This window comes from Cebus imitator, unplaced genomic scaffold, assembly GCF_001604975.1.
Source record: "Cebus imitator isolate Cc_AM_T3 unplaced genomic scaffold, Cebus_imitator-1.0 Scaffold48, whole genome shotgun sequence".
NCBI lineage: Eukaryota > Metazoa > Chordata > Mammalia > Primates > Cebidae > Cebus > Cebus imitator.
The window spans coordinates 6,333,907-6,346,514 of NW_016107363.1; the positions used below are offsets into that span (position 1 = coordinate 6,333,907).

Below are 12,608 nucleotides of genomic sequence, written 5' to 3' on the forward strand. Positions count from 1 at the left end.
TCCAGGATGGTCTCGATCTCTTGACCTCGTGATCCACCCGCCTCGGCATCCCAAAGTGCTGGGATTACAGGCGTGAGCCACCGCGCCCGGCATTTTTTTCCACTTTCTACATTGTCTACAAAAAGCAAGTATCAATTTTATGGTCAGGAGAAAACAAACCTTTCTGTTAAGTTTACGACTTGCCTCATTTTACAGAAAAAGAAATGAAGGCCCAGACAGGTTATGCCATTTGCCCAAGACCACACAGCCGGAAGAGGGTGGCTGGGATGGACCTATGCCTGCAGTCTCTTCACCTGCACCTGCTGAGAACCCTGTCCCTTAGTACTGGGGCCATTTCCAGCTCCTGAACCATGAAGCCTCATTGTCCCTTTTCCTATGACCAGGCCCTGAAAATGCTCCCACCCCAGTCCTGCCACCTCCCCCAACTCCTGAGAGAGTCCCCTCTGAGAGCCATGGGTCCCCGCAGATCTCAGAAAAGTGACCAGAGGAAAGAGATGCATGCAAAGCCCCATTCCAGGTCTGCCGACTCACTGCTTATTCATTAATAAAAGAATGCCCAGGCTATTTTGGGCACCTGTAATTTTCTACTTGAATAACCAGGAAAGTGGCTGCCTGCCCGCTCCTCTGCCCTGCTTATGGCGCCAGAATGGGGGAAATGCGATCTGACCTGGTGTAATGGGATCTGGGCCAGGTCTCACTGCTGATTTTCTTGCCTTTGCCTTGTTCCAGAAAGCCTGGGTGTCCCCCATACCACCTCCCAGGGGGTCTGGGGAGGGAGAATCCAGGCCAGGTTTGGATGCTGTGGACCAGGTGATTCCTTCCAGTTCCAGAAGGCAAATCCCAGCTCTGCCACTTGCCAGCTGTGGGACTTTGGGCAAGTGGCTCAGCCTCTCTGAGCCCCAGCTTCTCCATCCGTAAATTGGGGATAACTACACCACCTTGCAGGTTTGGTCCGGGGCGGTGCCTGGCTCTTAGGGTAATTATTGCTGTTGCTGTTATTGTTATTCCGTGGATAAGGAAGGAGTTGTTCTGGGAAAAGATCTGGTCTAGGAGGCTTAGGCGGTCTCTGGCTCTACTGCTGACTAGCTATGTGACCTTAGACAAGTTCATTTCCTTCTTATTTTAAGCAAAATTGTTCTTTTCTTTTATCAAGGTAATTCATGATCATTATTGAAAATTTTGAAAAATGAATGAAGAAAATTAAAAATCAGGGTAACTCTTAACTGCTATTGAGCACCTACTGTGTGCCAGGGGTTACATTAGGTGCTTTACATTCATTACCTCTAATTCTCCCAAGTCTGCACCCATTTGTAGATGAGAAAACTGGAGCTCAGAGAGGTGATGTGACTCGTGCAAGATCACACAACTGGCAAATGGCAGAAATCAAACCCAAGTCTTTCATCCTTCAAAGTCTGTGGTTTGGTTTTATATTGCTGCATAACAAGTGACCACAAAATCGGTGGCTGAAAACCAAACACATATGTCAGAGTTTCCCTATGGCAGGAGTCTGGGCACTGCTTACCTGGGTCCTCTTCTCAGACTCTCACAGGGCTGCAGTCAAGACATAAGTTGAACTGTGTTCTCATCCAGAGGCTCGACTGAGGAAGCATTCACTTCCATGCTCATTCAGGTTGTTGGCAGAATTTATTTCCCTGCAGTTGTAGAACAGAAGGCCCCAGAGGTTTTCTGCTTGCTTGTTGGAGGCTGCCCTCAGGTCCTTAGAGGTCACCCAGTTTCTTGAGGCTGCCCACAGCTCCTTGCCAGGGGGGCACCTTACCTAGCTGCTAACTTCATTGAGCCAGCAGGGAGACTCTCTTGTTAGTGCACGCTAGCAGGACAGAGTCACATGCACATGCACACATATACATGCATACATACACATATAAAAATCCATCTGGCATGATCATGGGAGGGATACACCATCACCTTTGCCATATTCTATTGTTAAAATAGCTGCCATCCACGCTCCACTCTGGAGAGGTGGAGGACCACACCAAAGTGTCAGCACAGGGGGTGAGAGTCATGGAGGCCACCTAGGGGTCTGTCACCCACACCCACACTCTTCCCACCACAGCCAGCTCCCCTTTCCCCACCAACATCCTCACCCTCACCCTCCAGGAGACAACTCCACTCTAGGCCGGCAGCTGCAAAGTTAGCTCCATGTTACAAACATCGTGGCATATCGTGGACCAAGGAAAGGGGCCCTCATGGGACAGTGGCTTGAGACATTTGACCCCCAACTCTTGGTACTATGCTGTGTAAAAACCAGAGAGGGAGTAGAAAGGCAGGACATAGTGCCCGATCTCAGAAAACTTACAAGGAGGCCGGACAGATGCCTCAGTCAAGTGCTTTTTAGAAAAGACAATTTTTTGCCTCTTGTAGGTGAAATTTTAGGAGTAATGGCACCAAGCGAGGATGGATCCTGGGCCTGAAATGAAGTCCTCAGGAACTATTGTCCCTCTCTCATGGCTCCACTTTTCTCTGGTTGACCTCATTCCTGGGTCAGTCCCCCTTCATGGAAACTCCCAGCAGTTGCAAGGTTACCTCATTCTTAAACTAGAAGAGTGTGAAGGCTGGAGGGAGAAATAGGTATTGGGGGTGGGGCTTGGCTTGTTGACAAAAAATCACGAGCAAGGAAATTGAGAGTAGATTGAAATGTAGAAGGGCTGGAATTCAGATAGAAAAGTTTAGCCTGTACTCTGTGGTCCAACATTTTGTGTGTTCCATAAGACTTTAATAAGTGTCAGGTGAGCCAAGAGTTTCAGGTCCAACAGACTGGATTAAGCCCACTTAAACAAGTTTCTCCCCTGCAGAGCCTCTTGTGTTCACACATCCAGATGTGATTCTCCAAAAAGAGAGCTACAGACTATAGCATTCCCTAAGGTGCAGCTCTCAATTCTACGCCTTGCCAAATGCCACTGTGGATTATAGGGAGCCACTGAAGTCCGCAGAGCAAGAGAGTAAGACAGCAAAAGTGTTCTGGGAAGAATACAATGGACACTCTGTAAGAGGTGACTGCATAGGCTGGGCACAGTGGCTCACACCTGTAATCCCAACAATTTGGGAGGCTGAGGAGAGAGGATGACTAGAGGTCAGGAGTTCAAGACCAGCCTGACCAGCATGGTGAAACCCTGTCTTTACTAAAAATATAAAAATTAGCTGGACATGATGGTGTGCACCTGTAATCCAGCTACTTGGGGTGCTGAGGCAGGAGAATCGCTTAAGCCCAGGAGACAGAGGCGGCAGTGAGCCAAGGTCACACCACTGCACTCCCGCCTGGGCAATGGAGTGAGATGCCATCTCAAAGAAGAGAGAGAGAGAGATGACTTCATAATCATCCATGTGAAGAGCGATGACCTCCCAGACCAGAGGGTCAGTGGCAGAAATAGGAATTAAAGTATACAGTGGAGATGGGATGTAGGAAAATACATAGATTAACTCAGAAAATGCTGCTGCCTTGGTGATGGTGACAGTGAAATTTAGTTTTGATTTTAGCTTTTCTACTGAAAGCAGGGGCCACACAAAGAGAAAGCATGAACTGTGAAGTTCAGCAAACCTGATTCTTGGGTCTACTACTATGCATTTTGGGCAAGTCACTGCACCTCTCCAAACTTTGCCTCCCTTGTTCAATGAGGATTTAAGCCTTTTCTTTCAGGGTCCTTGTGAGCATTCCAAGATCATAGAGAGAGAGTAAGGGTGCCTCACTACACATTGGACTTCCATTTCCAGCCATGATAGAGGACCTGGTACCAGACTAGCACTACCACTAAAAACAACTTTACACTTGACAAAATAAGAGACAACTGTTCTCAGGCAGTGGACAATAGGTACTGTGATCTCTGAAGGAAGGGAAACTTACAAGGTGAGCCCCTCATCACCTGGACTCTCTTCCTGGGACAATTTCCTGACTATGGCACAGGACAAGGGAGCCCAAACAGATTATGACAGTCCCTCCTCTGAGCTCAGGGTTTAGAGCAACTAAAGCAAAAGGAATCTGCAAGACAGGGCACTAGAGAGGAGGGAGCTGCATAGACTGGGAGCCCCAAAATATTTGTGGGGGTCCCCCATGACCCACAAGTTCTTGCTCAAGGACTGGGGTTTGCAGGCACAGGGTCAAACTAACTGAGACCTACCAGAGAGCAGCTGCTATAGGGTTGAGAGTGAACTGAGATACTATAGGTCAGCTGGGGCTGGAGACATTGGAGAGACCTTCATCCCAGACATCAGGCTGAGACACCAAAAGGCTGTGCCATAGGTGTGAGGACTATGCTCTGGTGTAAGGGGTACTCCAGACCTGCCTAAACCTAATCCTAAATCCTCCTAGACCTAAATCCTCCAAAGCCTAAACCTAAATCCTCCAAGACCTGCAGGGGAGAAAGTTTGGAGGTGAGTCCTACCAAGTTAGAGAAACTTGGGAAAGAACCCGGACTTTGCATGAGTGCAAATACAAGCCTTGGAGATTCAGAGGGCTCACCTAATCATTGTACCACCTGCTAAAAAAAACCTAACACTCTTCAGAAAAAGATAAAATCCAGAGTCTCTACAACACATCACACACACACACACACACACACACACACACACACACCACCCAGTATACAATCAAAATTGTTTAGACATACAAAGAAACAGGAAAATGTGACACTTAATCAAGAAAAAAGCAGCCAATAGAAACTAACTCCAAGACGTTATCAGTCTGGAGGTCCGAATTAGCAGACGAAGACCCTGAAGCACCTAGTCCAGTGTTTGGCACAGAGTAGATGCCCAACAAAGGCCAGCTGCTCATCTTCATTTGAGCAAAGTAATAATTTATTCCCCAAACCTTTGAAATACAAGGATGAATAAAGGAAAATGCACTCAGTCCACACATCCTGAGGTCCTGCTGCCTGACCTTATGGGGCCCAGGGAGCGGGGGAGGCTGTCACGTGCAGTAATGAGAGAGATGAGTTATGACCCTGCCACTAACTCGCTGTGCGAGTCCCTCAATGCTCTGTGCCTCAGTTTCTCCATTTACACAATGGAGGTTTCAAGCAGACCATCTCAAAGGGCCCTTTCTCTCCAGGATTCTGAGTCTGTCTGGCGCAGGAACTGTTATCAGCCCAGGACATGCTCTGAGCTGGAGCCTGGAAGAACCGGTTGGTGAAGGAATTGGATCTCCTTTTAATGCTTTGGAGGGGAGCACGAGTTGGGATGTCACTCTCCCAAGTATAATAATGTTAAGTTGTGGGCAGATCCTGAGCTCATTTTCCAAAGGAATCTTTCTTGAGAAATGTCTCCTAGCAACCAGCTCCACTGAGAGTACAACCTTCAGAGACCTTTGCAGAAACACAAAGGCTTTTTGTGGCTCCCTCCTTCAAAAGCCCAGGTGGAAACTGCTCATCGGCCGACATGCTAATATGAAGCTCAGTGAGCAGGTGGAGGGGCATGTGGTGGGGCAGGGGCTATTGGGAGTGCTTCTACCCACAGCCTCAACCTCTTTCCTCTTGGTGAAAATAGAGGTAGTCCAGCTTCAGGGCTCTGATCATGGGCTTCCAGCAGGAGCTCAAAACCCAGTTACTAGTTGGGGAACCTTGAGGAAGTTACTTAAACTCTGTGAGCCTCATCTGTGAAATGGAGACGCTTGTATGCAGGAGGTTGGTGCTCCACCTAGATCCCTTTTATTGAGCCAGCACACCCACCCGCCAGTTACTGTGAGGCTCGCTCCTCGCAGCTGTACCCTTCTCAGACAATTGCCCATGGATGATGGGAAGCACCTCACCCAGAGATACTGTGGGGGTTGAGACCATCTTGCAGATGAACCTTTGCCCATTGTCCTATAGCCAATGACCAACAGATACGGGGGTATAAAAGATCAGCCCCCCTGCCTATTGGGGGATGATGCTGTGGTCCCATTTACACTCCAGACTCCCCAGCACATCCCGCCAAGGCCAGACTTCAGCTGAGCCCACACCTTGGCTTAACTTCTTCTCCTGCTCCATCTCGCTTTCCTCCCTTACACTTTTAAAGGTTTCCCATGAGAACTCTCCCTCAAGAAGTCACTTGCACCAAGTCCCCATTTCAAGCTTTACTTCTAGAAAATCTAAAGGCATGATAGTACCTACCTCTGTGGCCACAGTGAGCATCCAAAGATAGAATGCACGTGGAGTACTCAGCCAGTGCCGGACACATAGTAGGTGCTCAATAAACGAGCGTCATTGTCCTCCTTCTCATTATTCTCATCATAACTAAAGACAGGCCTGGGCTAAGAGGGGGCTTCCAGTGTGCACAAGAGCTGGGGACAGTCTTAGTATGGGGAAATAATTGCATTTAGACTGCTTAATACATACAGTTGAGGCGGAGTTATCAACTTCCTTTATTTCCTAAACCAATGTAACAAAGCATTTCTCTAATTATAAAAGTAACACAGGTTCATTGAAAAAATGAACGTCGAGAAATGCAGAGAACTATGTAAATGAATTAATGGATGAATAAAATTCCCCACCACTTTAGTATAATCACGGAGAATATTTTGGTTCATATTCTTCCAAACATTATCCACGTAAATTCACATAACTTACCTATGTATGGACACACGTACATATGTGCCTATCTACACAAATAAACGTATATATTAGGTTGGTGCAAAAGTCATTGCAGTTTTACCATTACTTCAGTTGATATAAGTAATACCATATATAGATAAATATAGATATGTAAGACTCAATACATAAAGTAACACTACATGTGCAACAGACTAAAAACCAATCCTGTAATTTTTTTCACTTAATTTTTATGGATATCTTCCGTGTTAGTGAACGTAGGTCTACAACATCCATCTTAGCCACAGATCGTCACATTGTGTAGAAATAGTACAATTTAATCAATCCCCGATTGCTAAACACTTACCACATTACCCATCCTTTTATTATTTTGAACAACGCTTGTTAATGCACATTCTTACCTATATATCTGTGAAATATATTCAATTATTTTCTTAAATTCCTAGAAACGGAACAGCACAGATATCTGCCTGGTGTGTAGGGCTTTCAACGCACATTTCCCTGAAGGACCCCTGTACTATCAGCACTCCCTCCAGGTGTACACTAGAGCGTCTGTTTCCTCACGCCCTCTCCAAAACTGGGCATCATTATATTTTCATTTTTGCCAATCTGATAAGTGAAAGATAATACTCCATTGTTGCTTGACTGTGGATTTTCTTTGATTTCTGGGGAGGCTGAGCAACTTTCTTACGTGTGTGGACCGTTTGGATTTCACCTGCTGAGAAGTGCCCTTGTCCAGTCATTGGCAAAGCCTGCTGGGTGTCTTCTCTCTTCCCCCTTCCCTGCCTTGAGCCACAGACTCAGTAGCTTCCTGGTGTGTTATTTCACAAGCTCGCAAATCTCTACCTCATACAGAATTGGCCGCCCAGGAAAGCAGAGTTTTCTCCCTCTGCTCCAGCCTGCCTGAGATGGGATTAGTGGGGATCCAGTTCCCCGACCTCCAGGAGTCCCTTTGCCAAGTCCCCTCTCCCGGCCCCATCCACATTTACACCATGAAGACTTTGAAAACCAGATCTGCTTAAAGAAAATATCAGTTTTTGCCAAAATTCCAAACACACCCAGCAAATACATTCCAGTGGTAATTATTAGCATGACTTGAAGAATCTTTTCAGAAGAACTTGCCAGAATATTCCTTTAAAATCCAGTTCTCAGGCCAGGCACGGTGGCTCGTGCCTGTAATCCCAGTATTTGGGAGGCCGAGGCGGGTGGATCATCTGAAGTCAGGAGTTCAAGACCAGCCTGACCAATATGGAGAAACCCCATCTCTACTAAAAATACAAAAAATTAGCCAGGCCTGGTGGTGCATGCCTGTAATTCCAGCTACTTGGGAGGCTCAGGAAGGAGAATCACTTGAGCCTGGGAAGCAGAGGTTGCGGTGAGGCAAGATGGCACCACTGCACTCTAGCCAAGGCAACAAGAATGAGACTCCATCCAAAAAAAAAAAAAATCCAGTACTCTTAAGAGATTTAATTTGCAATTGTACATATATCAAGATCCAGCACAGTGGAAAATACCCCAATCATTGACCCAGAAATCCCAATGGTAAGAATTTACCCCCGGACGGGTGCACTTGCCCATGTGCAGAAAGGCACATGTGGGGTATTCATTGAAACCTTGTTCACAACAGCAAAATACATGGCAACCACTTAAATATCCATCAGTTAAGGCCCTAAAATAAGTTATCAATGACCTCTGCTATGACACATTGTGCAAACGGTAGATAATGTGGTGAGTCTGAATGTGCAAGTGTGGAAACACATCCCTGAAGTGCCTTAAAGTGACAAAGCAAGGTGTCACATTTAGTGTGATCCCATCTGTACTTTCTAAAGGATAGATTGGAGTCATTCTAAATGTTTATAGAAGCAGAGACAGTTCCTGGAGAGATGCGTAAGAAATTACTTACATCGGTTTTTTTCTGGAAGGGGATGAGGGGTTGAAGTATTTGGAGATTTGGGGGTTACACTTTACACCCATCCGCATTGTTAAATAACCATGAATAACAATCTAAATGGCTTTCATTATATAATGAATGAAAAAGCTTATTTAAAAGTTTAAAAGTGAGCCTATGGCCTATGAGCAATAACAGTAATTGTGATAATAACAATGTGATTATTAAATAGCCTATTGAGTACCAGTTATGTGCCAGGTACTGTATTCTCTCATTCAATATTAAAACCTGCCCTATTTTGATACTTATTTTATACACGAGGAGCCTGAGTCTTAGGTTAAGAGGCTCGGTAAGGCTGCATCTGATTACAAAACCCTGGCTCTTTCCACAGGATATGGTTCTGGTGTCTGAAGGGAGACCTGTGAGGGCTTTGTCAGGACCTGTAGGGGTCCCTCATGGCAGGCTGGAGGCTTCCCACCTGGTGGCAGCTCTGTCCTCTTTGCCTGCACCCTGCTTCCTTTCTCCTCCTGACCTGTCACCTTAGAGCTGCACCAACCAAAGCAGTCCACTTTAATTAACTACGATTAAATAAGACTAAAACTTCAGCTCCTCAGTTGCACTAGCCACAACTCAAGTGCTAAATAGCCGCATGTGGCTAGTAGCTACCATGTTAACAGAAAGACAGAGAATTTATCCACGTTGGCAGAACATTCTATTCCCTGTCCCAGCTTTGGAGCCAGGCAGACCTGGGCTCAAACCTACTCTATCACTGAAGGAGCTGAGCAAAAGTCACTCAACTTTCTTGAGCCTCACTGTTCTCATCTGTAAAATGGGATGATGATACAGCTACCACACTGGGCTGTTGCAGGGATTAGTTCAGATCATGCCTGCTGCATGGGTAGCCCAAAGCTTGTCACACGAGCAGCTATCACCTAAGGATAGAGAGGAGGGTAGGACTCTGCAGTCAGATATTTTATGTCCTCGGGCAGATCTGCTCTGAGGCCTCACTTCCTTGTCTGTAAAATGGGGTAAATGGTACCTACCATGAAAGGCTGTTGTGAGGATAAAAGAGTGTCTATACAGTAGATGCTCAGAAAACAGTCAAGCCCTTTTTCCTCTTTCCAAAAAAGGGTTTCCACTGTCAAGCAAAGCACTCTCACAAGACCCAGAAGAAGGAATCCGGAAGGCCAAATATCAAAAGAAGATTCAATCTCCAAAATGAAATAATCATAGGATGTTGTCCTAACACTCATTAAATTGCAGGGGTGGGGGGGTAAATTGAACTTTTTAATTGAAGAACAACATACATATTAAATAGTGCACCTGGGCCGAGTGTGATGGCTCATGTCTTTAATCCCAGCACTTTGGGAGGCCAAGACAGGAAGATCACCTGAGGTCAGGAGTTCGAGGTCAGCCTGGCCAACATGGTGAAACACCATCTCTACAAAAAATACAAAAATTAGCCAGGTGTGGTGATGCATGCCTATAATCCCAGTTACTTAGGAGGATGAGGCAGGAGCATCGCTTGAACCCGGAGGCAAAGGTTGCAGTGAGCTGAGACCATACCACAGCATTGCAGCCTAGGTGACAGAGCAGAACTCCATTTGGAAAAAAAGCAATGCCCCTGTTTTAAGTATACTACTTAACACATTTGTAGAAACTGAAAATACCTGCATAACCACCAGTCAGATCAAGCAACAGAATATCAACAGCACCCTGGAAGCCCCTCCTGCCCTTTCCCATCCACTATTGCCCTCCACAAGGGCAGCCACTATATTGACTTCTAACACTAGAGATTAGTTTTCAGCAAACAAACCTAGATTCATACATCCAGGTTTACTGAAGGTGTGGACAATCCCATAATCTCAGGCACAGATGGCAGGCATGGGAAATGGTACAGCCATTTTGGAAGATAATTTGGCAGCATCTGCTGAAACTTAAGATATATGTACTTCTGGGTCTAGCATTTCCACTTCCTAGTGTCTGCCCCGGAGAAACATTCACGTATGTGGGCAGAAAGGCAGCAAGCACAAGGGTGTTTGAAGCAGAATTATCTGTAATAGTGAAAAATGGAGGCCAGGCATGTGACTCACTCCTGTAATCCCAGCACTTTGGGAGGCTGAGGCAGGCAGATCATTTGAGGACAGGAATTCAAGACCAGCCTGGCCAACATGGTGAAACCCCGTGTCTATTAAAAATACAAAAATTAGCTGGGCATGGTGGTGTGTGCCTGTAATCCCAGCGACACAGGAGGCTGAGGCAGAAGAATTGCCTGAACCCGGTAGGCGGAGGTCACAGTGGGCCGAGATCACAGCATTGCACTCCAGCCTGGGCGACAAGACCACAGCTCTCAAAAAAGAAAAGAAAGAAAAGAAAAAGAAAAAAGAAAAATTGGAAGCAACCTAAATGTCCATCTGAAGCGGAATGGTTTAAAAAAACAACTATGGGGCATCACACTGTGGTTTACACAGTAGTAAATCAGAAGAGTGAGGTGGATCTTTATATACCGACATAGAAATATCTCCAAGACATACCACAGAGTTTAAAAACAAAGCTGCAGAAAAATGACCAGACCCACACATGCAACATCAAAAACAGTGATGACTCAGGGAAGGGGGTGAGATTAGGGCATGGCTGGGACAGTAAGAAGAAATGTTACTTTTTAAAATCTGTATGCAACTGAGTTGTTCTGAATGTTTACAGTAGCAGTAGATTTCCATATTACTTGTGTGAACTATTTTGCAAGATTTTAAGGGGAATGAAACAAGCCACCCACCAAGTCCCGGTGTGGAGAAAAAGGCTGCCCTCTGCCTGCTGGCTGGGGTGAGTGGCTCCCACTCAGGCCCTCAGTTTGGGTTCCAGGGGAGCAGTTTTCTGGGCCTCTGAGACCTAAGGGGCTGAATGAATGAAGGCGTGAGAAGACCCTGGAGACCAGAAGTGTGGAGGCCTCCTTTGATGGAAAACAGTGCCCTCATTACAGCACCTGGGCTGAGAACTCAACACCCATGTGATGTAAGTGGACCCCTGCAAAGGAACATGTCCCAGAGCTGGGCGCCGGCTCCAAACGTGCCCAGCACTTTAAAGGAAGGATTGCTGGGTCTGATTCTCTCCATCCCTGGGGATGGAAAAAAGAGGTGGCAGGTGTCACCTCACAACAGGGTGGCTTTGTGAGAGTGAAGCACTGAGGCGGAGGCTCAGGGTGAGCGTTGAGACATCCAGCGGCTGTGGGCTCCAGAGAGCGGGGGCTGTAGGGGAGGGCAGCAGCCAGGGCTCTGCATCACAAATATTCAACCTTTAAGAATGAGCCAGGTGGGGAGGCTGCCCCAGCTGACTCCAGGGAGAAGCGTTCCTTAACTTCGCTGAGCCTCAGTTTTCTCCTCTGTAAAATGGGTGCAGGCTCTTGCCACCTCACACACACACACGAAGGCTCCTGAGTCAGACCGCCTCAAGTCTACTTACAAAGCTGCTACTTGCCAGCTATGTGTCTTTTTTGTTTTTTATTTCCATCCAGCTGTGTATCTCAATCCAGCCTCAGCCTCCTTCCTCATCAGGTAAAACAAGAACCTCACTCTTCCCTAATCTCAGAGGACTATCATGAGGTTTAAATGAGATCGTGTCAGTACGGTCATGTCACAGTGCCTAGCACTAGAATCTGATCGATAGCTGTTTGTTACAATTATTAAGTAATAATTTATTAATTTTTATTTACAAAGCACCTATATGCCAAGAACTGTGCTAGGCATCACAGCACATCCCTGAGTAAATTATAATTCCTATGCTCATTGTGTTTACAGTCTAAAGGAGGTGTAAATAAAGGCACCTAGAGACATACCTCCAACTGATTCACTCCAGATTTCAAAGACAAATACCCTGAGGTCCAACACTCATCTCTTCCAAGTTCAGAATTTGACCCCATCAGTGTTTATCTACGATGCAATTTTGCTAACACCTCCCTCCTCCCTGCCGATCCAAAGTATTGTGTATGGAAATGACCTCAATGTGTCCCCAAAAATCTATGTCGTAAAGATGTCAAAAGTACAATGCAAAGTGACACAAATTGTTGGCAGTATCCACTTTAGCTAAACACTCACCTACCTATGCCCCCGCAAGTCCACTGCCGGATATCTGCCCAATAGAAATGAGTACTCACTCTGACCCAAAAATTCATGGAAAGATGTTCA

At 46.2% G+C, this 12,608-nt stretch overlaps 1 protein-coding gene across 1 annotated transcript in view; it reads left to right on the top strand.

Moving 5' to 3' along the window:
• FAM107A (family with sequence similarity 107 member A) overlaps positions 1 to 12,608 on the top strand; it is a 50,753-nt gene that overhangs the window by 15,826 nt on the left and 22,319 nt on the right. The window lies entirely within an intron of this gene.